This window comes from Ambystoma mexicanum, chromosome 12 (genome assembly GCF_040938575.1).
Source record: "Ambystoma mexicanum isolate Mex_15411 chromosome 12, UKY_AmexF1_1, whole genome shotgun sequence".
NCBI classification, from domain to species: Eukaryota; Metazoa; Chordata; class Amphibia; order Caudata; family Ambystomatidae; genus Ambystoma; species Ambystoma mexicanum.
Genome location: NC_090936.1, coordinates 1,040,424,614 through 1,040,440,064, shown reverse-complemented (window position 1 = coordinate 1,040,440,064; position 15,451 = coordinate 1,040,424,614). Strand labels below are relative to the sequence as shown.

The 15,451-nt window shown below is 43.3% G+C and overlaps 1 protein-coding gene across 4 annotated transcripts in view; it reads right to left on the bottom strand.

The window, feature by feature from the left end:
* Positions 1–15,451, bottom strand: part of IMPDH1 (inosine monophosphate dehydrogenase 1) — a 971,605-nt gene that overhangs the window by 797,151 nt on the left and 159,003 nt on the right. The gene's annotated exons all lie outside the window — the stretch shown is intronic.

The following is a 15,451-nucleotide window of genomic DNA, read 5'->3' as shown; positions in this document are numbered from 1 at the left end:
GGAAGATAAATCCCAGCCGATCAACAAGAGAACAAATATTATTTCCTTTTGTATTGGCTCTTTTGCTAGTGTTCAGCCCGCACCTTAACAAGGGTATGGTAAATACTTTTTTAACACACCTCTCCCTTAAAAGCAGTGAGTTTATTAATGAGTGAAATAAGCGATTGTTACCGTAATGTGACTTTGGGAATAGAAAGCCCTTGCATGTGAGTTTCAGTAGCCTACCAGACCCGTGCCTTCTTCCAAAGCAATTTAAGTGAATCACAAAATGCAAGTTTAAAAAAAAGACTTTGTTCACTAAATTGTCATGCAAAAAATAAAAGGGTTATATTTTTTATGGTGACTCACATTTTCTTAGCATCATGCATTACAACAACTTGAAATTTTATGTTAACCAGTTGCTATAGGCTACTGACCTTATCACACAATGTATTTTAATGCGTGTTGTGTTGAATCAGGAGTAAGACATGTGTTGGTTGTTATAAGCTTGTACTAAAGTAAAAGAAGGGTTGGAAAAATACCTATTTCGCCCTAACACTATGAGGGGTTTCAGTGCCTCAATGAAACTAAAGGATGTCAGTCATAGAGTGTCCAAAAATATAAAGAGTTCTCAGTCCTGTGTCCAAAATCCTATCCTGACCCTTGCAAGCTAAACCTAAGAAAAAGTGCGAAGGAAAAAGTATTTCAAATGGCCAACTCTGGCCTTCTTTAATGTTCCAACATAAAGTTCCAAAAGGTGCACAAATAAACAAATGATGGAAGTTCCCCAAGGTTTTTACAGCCCACAGAACGATGGGGAACGGTCTTCCCCTCTCTCAGGTTTTCAGCTTGTCTTCAGCTCTCTACTACAGTTATTTTTCGTGGGCAAAAGACAACTTTGCAATGAAGGGGGTATGATCCCCTTCCCCTTGCATCACACCATCAAGGGTTCTTCCTCACCTTTTGACTTACTACGCAACTCTTTTCAGCTCACAGCTCTTAACAGTTCTCTTACAACTTTTCCACTCAGGGGGTATGGTTCCCTTCCCCTAGATTTCACACTCTTAAAATGTGGGTCTCCAGACTTGCATTCACTTTGTCTTTGCTTGATCTCATGATATAAAGTATAGAGTCAACGGCTACCCCTTTTCATAGACGCACAGGAGGTGCACCTAAACTACAGTGATGCTAGATTTTCGTATGCTAGCACAGAGATCACAGGAGGTGAATATAGCATTTAATTGATAACTAGAAAAAACATTTTTTTAAAATAGGAAGTAGTCTATGTCACAAACAGGGTATAGAATGCAAGTGGACAATGGTTATGTACTGCTACCTGTACAGCAGTACATGAAATTGCACTTCTTTGTCATTTCTCCAGAAGTTTTCTCTTTGGTTCCTCTTATATGCTATACCCTGTTTGTGACATAGGCTTCTGCCTAAATTAAAAAAATGTTTTGTCTAGTTAACAATTTTATGCTAAATCCACCTCCTGTGATCTCTGTGCTAGCATATGAAAATCTAGCGTTTATGAAAGGGGTAGCCGTTGACTCTAGACTTTATATCGATAGTCCCCCTCACCCTCCAGAGTCAGGCACCCCTATACATAAAAGAGGGTCCCTTGCCCCTTATATATTTCATTTGCTTGATCTCCTGCCAGCACTTCACGATATTTACACATTCAGTTTTGAGCCTGGTTTACTCTCCTGCCAGGACTTTACATTATTCACTTCACATTCAGTTTTGGGCCTGGTTTACTCTCCTGCCAGGACTTTACAATATTTGTCAGACTTGCCTGGTTTACTCTCCTGCCAACAAGTTACGTTTCCTTTCAGGTGCGGGTCTCCAGACACGCCTTCAAAATGTTCCACACATTTGTTTGTGTGCAGGTCCCAAACTCGAACAGTGTCTGGTTTACTCTCCTGCCAGGACTTCTGTTCTTTACAATGTAGATGGGCTTCAGGCTTGCACACTTTACAAGGCAACAGCCTTCTCCATGCCTTTCCTATCAATCTCGTCAGCTATATTCCACCTTCTCGTTAGTTATTTTTATTCTTTGTCACAGGGATTTCTGCTCGATGTAGAAGACTCTTTAATCTTCCCCATTTGCCCTGATGCGCCCCGGTGTCCCGCTCTTTCCTTTTGGCCTCACCAGCTTGTTTTGGCTGCATCATCCCGCGGTTGCTGTGGCTTGCCGGCAGCTCGGTGCAGCGTTCATCCGCTTTTCTGCATCTTGCATGGCCTCCTGTGTCTCCTGACAGCCTCTCGCTGCCCTCGACCTCTCTCCGACAGACCTTTGGCTTTCCGGCCTCATCCGGGCAGCATTTCCAGCAACCTTCCCTCGTCGGGCAGCACTCCACTTGCTTTCCATCTTCCGACTGGCTTCGCGTGCAGTGAGGTTCACTCTTTGGGATCTCTCTTCCTGTGGCTTCCTATATTCACACAGCTAATGGGTATTTAAATGTTCCACTACTGTGTAGCTCCCTCCAACTACCAGAACGCAGCATAGGCTTCCTAGTTGTAGTAATCTTCATCACTCCAGTCTTCTTTCTCGTCTCAGTACTTTGGTATAATTTGTCAGAAGGAACCCTGATGTCAGTGTAAGATGGCGGGATGGGTTCAGTACCACAATAAGATGTAACAGACTGTGAACAGACTGTGAACCTAGGGGGGGTTATACCCAGAATGGAAAGGTGGGTGCTGTGTTTTTTGCAACCAGTCTCCCTCCCTCTCATAAGGGTCCTCTCCCTCCATATGATTCTCCCTCTGGCAGCCACCCCCACGGTCGGGATCAGCTAGCGGCAGCCCTTCCCTGGCCATATTGGGAGAGAATTTCCCCAGAGAGGGAGTGATGATATCGCTGGATTCATCAAAGTGTCTAGACGTATTGTGTGGTAAAATAGGGGAGGGTTTTCAAGCTTGCATTACTCAGCATTTAGGGACTTTAAGTCTTCCATTCAGGATGTGGAAAATAAAACTAAAATGAGACTCGTTTAGTCTCATTTCTTTCCATACAGGATTTTATATTGTCAGGTTATTTTGCTTTGAGAATTGTTTACTTTGCAAGCAGTCTGTGATGTGTGTACGTTACACATAATCTCTATAAAACAGTAGTGATGGCCTGGAAAGCAAATCCTAAACATTTGTAGCAACAAGCGCTCAGAAGGTATGTGGTGATGTGCCTAAATTGCATAGTGGGTTAAATCTCAAGTTCACTACTTAACCACAGTGTTTGACTCTCTAGGCAAATCATTTATCTCACTCTGACTTATCTGAAAAAAAGGGGTGTTCCTAGAAGTGATTCAGTTAACACTATTTGAAAAATGCCTCCCATACAAGAGGTAAAATTTAATGTTTTTAGAGACAAAACGGTGTCCCCTTGTGCTCATCTGCTGGTGGTTCTCGAGGATGTACGCTAGAATTGCAGTACTGTAGCATCAGCACTGCCACAGTGCCATATAACTTGATTTGACAGGAAGTTATATGTTCTCAAAAGCCAGTGATCGCATCAGAGACGGCTGACTGCAGAGGAACCAACCTTTATTTCAGACCCTGCTGGTGCCAGTCAATGGAATTGCTTGGGTGGAGCAGAGCTCTGCTTCGCAGAAGAATTAGTAAACTGCTCTTTGCAAGTAGATGCTACTATCCGCCATGCTTAGAATCACAACATCAGTTAAAGACTTTTAGAATTAGGTGGTTTCAAAACACAGAAGAGATATTTATAAGAAAATGTATTGCTTGACTTTGGCAAAACTTTATGAGTTTGGTTGTATCTCTGCAGTAAATCCACCGAGATATCACCAAACGGATTTACTATTACTGCACTTGGTTGGTCTGGCGAAATTACTGCCATATGTAACAGATTTTATGACATGGCACACCCCAGCCATGGACTTCTTCCACTGACACTGAAGGTGGCGCACAATAAAACACGCCTTTTTATTTTTATTTGAACCCTGGATTCTTTCTTGAAGAGGCACCCGACCCGTCTCACAATGGACCATGAACCAGGCCGTTGTGTAACAAAGAAATATTTATTTATTTTCAAAATTCAAATGAAAAATCAGAGCAAAACTAATTTTAGGGCAGCAATCACCAGTGTGGTGACAATATAAATGCAAAATGTTATAATACTGTTCATTCAACTTCCTAACATTATAAACCTAAAATAGAAATGGAAACAAAATCACTTATTTCACAATCAGAGATGGCACTTATGTTATGGACTCCCCCTGCAACACTTCCCCAAACACCTGCTAACTAAATTCTGTGTGGATGAAAACCAGTGGCAAGACAGAAGAGGAAAACATCGGTTCTTAAATTTGACCCACCACCCCAGAACAATGAAAACCTTCAAAATGAGCAAAATAGCATACTCGGATTGCACTTGTTACTTGTAGATCCGTTTACACTTGCAGCGGGATAGATAGGACGGAAGTCCGTGTGGCTGCACTAAAGAGACAAGGAAGCTTACAGGCTACTGAGCAGGGTACTATAAAGTAACATGAATACAGGTGAGAAAATCGATTTTCGGAGGAAAACAATGCAACAAAAATCACATGTGGCAGAATTGCAATTTCTTATTTCACCCAGGCTTTAAATTGCGAAACAGCTAAGAAAATGTGCTTAGCAGGCAAAATCGGAAATCGCTTTTTGGGATGGGAAACAAAGACACAGAACAGATAGGATACTGAGGGGAAGGAATGACTCTTTATAGGATGATAGTATGGGTTTTATTATGAGAAATGCAAGTCAGATTTTTAAAGGAAAGCAAAATACATGGGTGAAATCGGTTTTGTCAGCGCAATGATTAGTTCTACTGAAACTATATTTTAAGGCTATAATTATTAAAAACACTCAACAAAATTGTTGCTTTCGAAGTGCAACAATAATGAACGTGAATTATCAATGGGGAATTAATGTATTTATTTAAAATGATACTATGGATTTACACAGGTAACTGAAGGAAATAGAAAAGACATATGCTAACAGATATGGACGTACACAGATTCTTCTAAGGAAATGGTGAACAGAGGATACTGGCACTTTGGAGAATGATTAGGGTGTTTATGGGATTTTAATAGGGTTTGAACAGGATGCAAGTTAAAATAGCTGGAAATGTAGTTTTTGGGTACTGGGTGATGGGATACTTACAAGGCAAGTTTGGGTTTGGTAATTTGGACAGCCAGCAGGGTCTCTAGATGGCAGGGCCATAGATCTGGTCACGGGCAGCGGGGTCAAGAGACCTGGTTACTAGGTCCGCTGGGCTCTCCTGGTTGGGAACAGCTGGGAAAAGTCTGGTCACTGTGGACAGTGGGATGGGTCAGCTGGGCAAAACAGTCTGGTCACTGGATTCTCCTAAAGGGGATCAACAGCCTTTCCTCCTAGCTCCCTGAATTATTGGGATGAATGTGGTTCTGGATAGGTGGTTCTGGATAGGTGGTTCTGCCTGGATCTGGGTCAGCTACCTCTGGACCTGGTTCTGGAGTCTTGGAATCTTGCAGGGTGAATTTAAAATGTTGAATCTCCCTTTGTCTCCCTGTCTACCTCTTATATAGGCAGAGTGACATCATAGAATTTTACAATCTGGACGGAAATACTCCAGACCTACCCCTTGCATGGGATAGGCCAGGCTACAGGTGTCCCTCCTCCCTGTAGACTGATTGGTTCCAGGGAAGTGACCTCACCTTATGTGTGTGTACTTTTATGACTCCCTTTGTCTCACAAGCCTATTTTTCACCAAAATGAGTTATGAAACAAAACTCCATATTTACAATAGTCACCATCATAAAAATCAGATAGGCAGATCCCATATTTTACAAGTAATATGCCGGTTCGTACGCCAATTCTGTGCAATGTTGCCTCGTCCTTGGGCACAATTTTGCCGTTTTCAGGAGAAACATATTATCTAAAATTCTGCAAATGGTTACACATATGCATAATAGTATTTGGCATAGTATCCCCACATTTAATATCTGTGCCATTTATGCTCCCCCATAAATGCATTTTCCCTGCCATTTAATTTCCCCACGTGCCAGAGAGATGCACATAGTCTTATTGTGCTTGTCCAAAAATCACATTAAAACTGTCACAATATCACCTTACTGCTCATTCATATTGCAGAGAGAAATGCCTTAATATGAAAAGGTCTTTAAATCAAATGGGCTGGATTTGTCCAAAATGTGGGCCGTCTTTCCAACCCCAAAGCCAAAATGTCTTCCCTGGGTCAGCTTGGACAAGGGTTTCCATGACTCCCTTTTGAAGTCCTCCAGTGGATACTGGGAATGAATGCAGATGAAATCACACCTACGAGGCAAAACACAGAGCTTCCCCCCATCCTTTGTCCTTGGGAGCAGTTCTGCCTGGCAGACTGGGAGAACCTGTAATTATCACGCGGTCAGTGCCATGAGAACAGGGCACATGCCCTGGCAGCCTTAGTCACTGGTAGGTGCTAAATTAGCCTTACTGTCAAACTGGTTTGACAGAAATTCCTGAACCTCAGCCAGGATGATTTGTCTTTTGGGGGCAAAAACAGAGCACAATATACATATCTTTGCAGCCCCTCTCCCCAAATGTACAATTGTGTTTCTGTGCGAGCAACAGTATTATTTCACATTTAGCTTTCTCAAGGTACTTTTCTGCTTTGCAACAACAAATTTACATGTGGTCATTTTTTTCACATGTTCATTTCACAAAATGCGATTTTTCCTGCACACAGCTTCCTTTGCATTTACTTTGTAAAAGGCTTTTTATGATCTGTTCAGTTTCTGGACACAGAGATATGCTGGAAAATGGTTTACTGGTAATTGACACGAAGCAAAAGAGAGCATCTTTCCTTTGAAGTACTTTGCGTGCGTCGGTTTATTTAAAAAAGTAAATCCAAGCCATGCGAACTTGAAGCAGAATTGTTTTGCTTTTCATGGACTTTACTGATAAAACAGTGCCATTTTGGGATGGATCGCCTTCTTTGATGGTGTTCAAAATGAGATACACGGACAGGGCTGTGTTTTAATAGAACAAAACTGTGTGATGTTTGAAATGAAAGTAGGCACCAGTGCGATGCCGTTTTAAATGCAGGTAATTTTCCTGTGCAGCCTTGAATGTTTAAATGACAGAACAGCAATGCACAGCCATTCTGAATTCAGTTGTTTTCTCTGGATTCCCTTGAAAGAAAACAAAATGCAGCTATTCTTGGGGTGGCTGTGTTCAACTGTCGTCCCGTATTTGCTCAGCAGACCCAAGCACAACCATTTTTGGGTGACTGCTGAAATGCAGTTTTTGTTGTAGTGGGGTTCTGCCTTAGGCCTTAAATGTACCCCACATAGATTACAAGTGGCAGTGTTAGTCCCCATTCATTGAGTCCATCGAACTCCATGGGGATTTCAGCAGAATTTCCACTGGCGTTAATTCTGCTGAAATGGCTGTTACCACTGCATTACCACAATTTTTGGCCACACCGCCAAACTCATAATGAGGCCCATTGAATTAAAGTATTGACATTATAATTATTTTAATTAGTACCTATGAATCACTTATTTCTTTCAAAATAACTGTGGGAATGCATGGTGCACTCACGTATTTTTATTTGATTTTCCATTTTATATTTGAATATATTTATTTTGGTCAATATTTATACAGCACATTAATTATATTTTAATACATCTTTTAAAGTAGAATGTATTTCCTTTCATTGCATGAATGAACACTTGATTGGGTCTGTCAGGGGTCACTCCTTTAATTACATAGTTTCCCACCTTTTTTAAAGGTTAATCAGCTACCTGGGATTTAAGGCTGTGGAAGACCGCTTTTAGCCCCTGCCCCAAATATTGTATCTTGATGTGCTAGGGCCCACCTCAGTTTTGTATTCCACTTAAAGCACTGTGCATGATTAACCAAAGCGTGGCAGCTCTGTGCAGGCGACTCAAGGAAGGCATTCCAGCGAGTAGGGTACCTCTGCTATCTTGCCTGTTGCTAGTGTAGGGTTGGTGCTGCAAGACTAGTTTCAGACTTGTGGCGGGTACACATGGGTGGACAGTGACCACCCACTTTTCTCAGAGGTCGGTCCCTGCCTCCACCCCCCATGTATATTTGAGGCCAGGAGTAAAAACGACCTAGTTTGCTCTTTTTCATCGAATTTAAGCAATTTACTCTGAGTTTTCAGCAGGGTTGATGCTGGCGATTTGAACTGTGGTTGCCAGGTTCCAGGGTCTCTCACTTCACCTTCTACACCATATGACCAGCTGAATGCTGAGAGATCACAGAAAGTAAAAGTGCCACATCAAGACTGCACGCACCAGGTACATTTGTGGTACCGAATCCTCTTTGACAGTAACCTCTGACTGCAACAATTATTACTACTTCTGCCTTTGATGCTCATGTAAAAACAAATGCTTCAATTTCTTTACACTCTACGAAAACTGTAATCTTCACCCTTAAGCTCAGCAAACGTTACTACTGCTCAAGCCTACTCCTTATCCGTACTCTCTACTCCTTCCTCCATCTAGACAACATCCTCAACGTGGAAACCTGAACTCTCTAAAACCTACCCAGTTCCTCCTTCACTTCTACTTACTAACACCATGCTAGCTGACTCCCCATGCACAACCACTCAATTTTCAAGTTCCTTCTCCTAGTCTACGCAGTACTGTTTCTCTGTTTACTTCCAATTATGTTCTCTCCGCTCATCCTTTGCTCACTGCCCAATGCCCCCTTGTGCCTCTCCTCTCTTCCACATGTTCTCCCTACTACACTAGAACCCAATGCCAATCACAATCAAAGCCAACCCAACTGTGGATCTCTTCAAAGCATGTCTTAAACTTAATTTACTTGCCAAAGAGGGAACAATGTCTCCTCTCTCCCCCATCCTCCCTACCTGACCCCCACCACTCCCTTTAGGACCACGTAATAATGTAATGTCGTGCATTTGCACAGTACTTTTCTTTAGTTTTAAGTCTTTGCCCTCCTAGGTTAATGTTACCTTTGTAAATCACCTTTTCATATATATAGCTTTTTGTTTTGACTCTGGTCTATGTACCACTTTGTTCACACTCTCGTAAACTGGTTCACCACTTGTGGCCATCTTTGTACTATTGTACATGCACCCTTTCGGGGACTGCCTTCATCATCTGTAAATGTTATGTTATGTTATGTTAAGGGTACTTGTATAGTGCACCTTCACCAATGGAATTGGTCCCCAGGCACTCTGGTGGATCTGTAAACGAGAAGGTGGGATGGGTTAGTAAGGTGAAGAGGGAGTAGGATAGTGAGAGGAGTGGTGTACTGTTGGCAGCTTCAACTCGGTATACACCGGGTGCTGAGCTTTGGTGCGAGTATTGGGTCGGTGTCAGTCTGCGTGTGCTGTTGGGGCGGCTTATGTGTTGTTGCGGTGTGGTGACGTGCGTGCAGCTTGTTGTGCAAGAGATGGTTATGTGAGTTTTCTGAGTGAGATAAGTATGCAGAGAGTTTGAGCTTATATTGGTTAGTGGGTTACATGACATTTAACATGCTATATGAGATTTAACATGCTAACATTCACAGTTCTGTCTAAGTGTAGCACTTTCTGACCTATGTAATTCTGTCTAAGTGTGGCTCTCGCCAGCTTTCACAATCCCATCTAGATGCATCGTAGGCTAACTTGCACAATTCTATCTAAATGTGGGACACGCTAGCATTCTCAGTTCGTTTAAGTGCTGTGCTTGGTAATCTTCATAATTCCATAGGTATGGCACATACTAACATTGACAATTCCATCTAAGTGTGTCAATGGCTAGCCTTCCTACTTCCTTCTAAGTGCAGCGCCTGCTAACATTTACAATATTATCCAAGTGAGGCAGATGCTAACATTCAACAATCCTATCCGGATGTGACGCAGGCCAATGTTCACAATTCTATCTATGTATGGGAGTGCTAACTTTCAGAACCCAAATGTGCTATTGTAAGTGATTTCAGATATTATTCTCCAAATAAATATACCAACTGATCCTTAACTATAAAGAGAGCCATTTAAACGCAGATATCAAACCCTTTCAACACAATGAAAACATGCAGGTCAGCATAACTTCTCATAAGAACATATCCCATTGTATGACCCCATAGCACTCTCTTAGCCACCGTCCTTAATCGCGTGACTTAAGCATCTGACCACAGTCCGTCTGGCACAAAATATCATGTAAGACCATTGTTCTTTGTGCATTTCCCCAGGCCTCTTCCTATGGCTCCTCTCCATGACCTTTCCTGCCACACCCATCACTACTTCATGTCACTCTCCCAGATTCTGCTAGAAAGACCCAGCTTTAGCACCTTCCAACTTTGGCCTCCTATGCTGGCTCCCTTTCCACTGAAGGATGGATGAGTCCGTCTAGACGTAATCGTTTTCTGATGCAGTTTTCCAGTTGAAGACACAGGTTCATTCTTCTTTGAGGGGTGTTCTGTGCAACATCATGTTTCGCTGATAGCCAGCATCACCAGGAGTCTTTTTTAAACGATGTGATTAACTTAGGATGAGCTTTTATAGAACTTAGGATAGCAATTATAGTGTCATCCTGAGTTCTAATGGTCTCGGGCACCAATGAAAAAGTGGCCCACAGTTGCAAATGGCAATTCATTCCTTTTGTGACACTGTTTGAATAGGGGGAGTTTTTAAATAAAATGTGATGTAAATTTTGCATTTTAAAGAATATGTATTCAGCAACACTGGTCAAAATTACCAACTGCATAGTGAAGTAGCTCATCAAACTGGCCCACATTGGCCAAAATGTGGTCCACTTTGACCCCAAAAAACTGGCCAACACTAGCATTTTGAATTTTGGTTCAGCATAGGCCTATTGCCGAGTCCGTGCCTGGTTCTAATGCTAATACAGGAATTGGGCTTCAGTTTAAAACCAGTCTCCAAACAAGAGGAATGTCACATCCCCGGTCACACACCGCTCTGCCAACAGTCTTTCCCCACATTCCCACATGTCTTCATGTAACTCCCAACGGCGGTTGGGCTACAGCTATTGGCGGCACAGCAAACTCAAGAGAAACTCATGTCCGGTACGAACTCCTTACCTCCAGTGGCGGTTACCATGGTGACTTTCCACGCCACGTCATGGTCATCGGCTTAGTCTGGGGCCTCGCTGCGTTAAGCGACACGTGATCAAGAAGTAACATGCTCAAATGAGTACGCAAGACGAGGAGCACGCATCACGTGATCAGGAAGCATTCTCCCTTCAAACAACGTGACACGGAGCGTAACTCACGTGACGCGCTCACATGACCATTCCTGCCTTCAAAAGAATCGTGCGAACGCTCGCACATCGCTTCACAGCTGCTTACGCCAAGTTTCGTTGAGCGTTTACCTTGTTTCTGCTTCCTGGAATCCTTGATCACGGACTGCTTCACGGACCCGCTCTTGCTTCTCCTTGGTACCTCTGCTTTGTCGATCACTTCCGGAAAAAACAATGAATTTGGCTTTCACCTGGACTTGCTTTGGATCATCCCTTGTTGTTGACGTTACCAGCTGGCTTCCGACCACGGACTGTATCTTGGACTGATTACGGATTTCCCCATCACAGTACTTTGCTCACGTTTCTTGGCTGAAATCAGGTGTTAATCTTCATCAAGAGTGCCACCATATCACCATCTGCTGCCTGCCGCCGTCGACCATTGTAGAACCCTGCCCAGTACTACACCCAGGGTATCTGACCACTGGCATTGGGGTAAGATTAAGTGTGATTTGCCCTTTTCAACCATTCACTGTCTTGCCTTCCTTTCCCTAACCTCGTTGCTTGCCTTACAGTGGTCAGGGGGTTTTCTTCCGGCGTTCCTAGTTCCAGGCTGACGGTGCTCCACACCTGTGGCCTCAAAGACTGCACGGACAGTTATAATACTATTCTTGCCCGTGTGGTGCTTGGGGACGGAGGATTCATCATCTACATGACCATCAAGTCTTAACAAGGAATGACGGGAAAAGGAACAACGTTCCAATGGTGAGAGAAAACCAATTCAAAGCGGCCACCAACACTCCACCTCAATTATTCATAAAACCAACAAGATGGCTGCCATAAAAAAAGTCCACTCTTCACACAAACAACCAGTTTACGGGTGTCATGGTGTATTATTTAGAAACAAATGTTATCAAAGCTACAATGCTATGATATTATGGAGGGGGACGGAAAGCTCTATAAAAACATTAGACTTAAATGCAAAGATTAGCGTTACTGATTATTCCATGTTGCACACAGTGTTGAACAAGTCTTGCGTGACTATCACCAAATGTTATTTTAAAAGCAAGTGACCATACTTGAAGGAGACCGTTCTTTGAAAAAAACAGAGGTGGTCAAAAGTGATTAATGGTGTCATGCTGCAGCCAATATTAGTAAGGTCTCTGAGATGTAAAGCAGCGCCGACTCATAAAAGAAGCACCACTCACCATTTTAACATGGGAAATCATGCTCTGAGGAGAAACAAACTAAGCAATGGAAACTCTCAACATTTCCTCACTTACAGCAAAGCATATTAACTCCATGTCATCAAATCAAACAACATGAAAGAAGAACTGCAACAAGGACTGCCACATTGTGCCGGACCAGAAAAATGTCTTCTAAACTAGACCATACTAGGTTGCCGGAAGAAAACAAGGTGCAAAAGTGACTCAAGTGGCAACAATCAGAGTGTAATGACCCAATTAGGCAACAAGCCAAGATGCAATATATCAGTAAACAGCACTCTTCACTTCCTGGAGCAGCTCCATGATATCACACCTGATCTATCCTGCTCATCATGCCTTAACCACTCCCTTATAATCCTTCTGACCCCATTCAAAACCTACTGACCTTTCCCTGGGCCTCTGGAATGCCCAAGCTATCTGCAATACAACTTCTTTCAACAATGACAACTATAACGCACATCACCCTGACGTCTCTGCAATGGCTACGACTGAAGCCTGGATATTCCCCCATGAAGGAGATAACATTGCTGCATTACACACTGACCTTGCTATCTTTGTTCCTGCTCCTCTCATGTTAAGATGGATTTCTAAAATCAACCCAGATGGGCAGATTTTAGGAGGCCACCCTTCATATGGTGAACAGGGAGACTCCGAAAGCTTAGCCAAAACCCAATCAAGGCAGTGTGGAAAGCAGTCAATGCTTTAGTGTTGTCAGGGTCCCCAATCAGCCTACATAGAACAGTACACAATAATTCAGCTCAGTCAGTTATCAAAATGCAGCAATTTATTTAGGCCTCACAGAGAAATGAAACTAGAAGGTAGTAAAATCACACAAAATCATATAACACAAACATATACATTCACCAGTAGGTTCACTTACAATACATTGCTCAATGACTAACCAATGATACAGGTAAGTACTCAGATGTACGCAAAATTATTGGAACCAGTTACAACTACAACTCCCTTTACGTAAGAAGTCCAACCCTAAGATGTATGGGGCGTAGTGTCCAAAAGTCACAGGTTCCAATACAAGGTTTCTCCAGGGAAGGTATTCTTTACAGGGTTGCAATGGGCTTGTGATGGTAATTTTAAAACAGTTCAAAACTATTTCAAGTTTAATAACAATTTGTCAGATGGCAGGTGAGTTCTACTCTCTCTTCCAGACCTAAAGGTAACCCTGGCACAGGAAATATGACACAGGTTGGATGACCCTAGGTAAGTTAGAGGTAGCTAGGAGACAAAGGGCTTTGCCCCCAATGTTATCCTATGGAGGACAGGGTGGCCAGGGGGACAGGCACAGGCTTACTTACCCACTTGACTCTGATTTCCCAGGGGTCAGGACGGATCATCTGGGGGTCACTGGGAGCATGGTCTTCCGTCCTTTGTTCTGGTGAGAAACATCCATGGGTTGTAGGTTCGAGTGATTGTTCCGGACGGGTACCACTACAAGATGGAAGCCCAGTTGATGGAGCAATGTGGACCTTCGTGATGCAGATCTCTTCAGGACACTCATGGAATGGAGTAAGGTGAGTTCCAGCGACTATCACCGTTTGCAGGTGATGACAGGCATCCTTCCAGTTGCGGTCAAAAAAGCAGCTCCAGGACAGGTTCCCTTGATGCTAGGAGGCAGAAATGTTGGTAGAAGGGGACGGAATGGTACAAGCTGGTGACCACCAAATTTCTGTGATTGAATGCGGAACGACATTGATTCTAGCAATGGCAGTCCAGGGACACTGCTGAAGGCTCTTGGGGCATGCAACCTCGAGAGGACATCAAGACAAGGTGGTCCCACTAGTCCAAAGGTTGAAGCCCCGATGAGGATCTTCTGAGATCAGGCAGAGGAGCAGGGATTCACCGGGCCAATCACTGGAGAAGATGCTGGTCCAATGCAGAGGTCGTACTCAGGTTGTCAATGGGCTGCTCTCATTCTTGGCTCAAACGTAGAGCTGAAGAATGGCTGCAGTAGTCCTCCACTCATCCAAACTATTCATACAGCCAGTAGTTGTCCAATCAGGGGCAACTACTGCTTTCACATCTGCCCCAGCAGCAGATTTTCTGGCACCAGTGATGTGGACTGGCACACACAAAGGCTCACTAGCCTGCGAAAGCAGCCACTTTCCTGGGCAAATGCAGGACCTTATATGGGATGTTCTGTCCTGAGAAGGCAGGAAGAATGCCAAACTACAATATGGCCAATGGCCAATGAACTAGTGAACATCTCATGGGACAGTCATTTTCGGGCACTAGCCATGTTTAGTAGACATACAGAGTAAACGCGAATGTGCACACGAAAAATAAAGCAAAAACGGTAAACATGTAAATGCTTCCACCAGCTTGTCTTTAGGCAGATATAAATGTAACAAAAAATCTCAAATATTAAATGTTAGGGAGATACATATGTAACCCTGTTGCACTGCACTGTAACATGCTTTGTGCAATGTAAAAATACAAGAACTGGTGGAACGTCCTTGTTCTCATGTTCCTATCCTCCACCCTCCACTCATCTGCCCTCGCTGGTGAACTGTCTACCTCTGATCATTCACTCATTCACTTGACCATCTCACTACCTGCCCCATTCACACGTATCTGCTTCTTGCCTATCAGTAATAGGATGTTCAAACTTGACTCCATGCCTCTATACTTTGACCAAGTCAAGTCATCCCTCCGTTCCTTCTATCCACTGCTTGCCCACTGCAATTAAATGGCATTCACTGAGTTTAATGCTGCACTGGCCAACTGTTTTGACTATCACTATCCTTAATGCTTCTTTACCAACTCTCACCCTCATTATTTATGAACCCAGCCATCCAACGAATGAGGACATTCATGCGCCTCCATTTACGAACGGTGCATAAAGATTACTCACCCACTCGCCTTGCCTTTACTGCCACCACTGTCTCTGCCAAATCACCCTTCTACGCTGACCTCATATCATCTCTCTGTTCCTACCCTTGCAAGCTCTCGATGACCCTTCAGGCTATTGTTGCTATTGTGAAGGCCTTGCTGCCTACTTTTCCTCCAAAATCAAAATCACAAAGA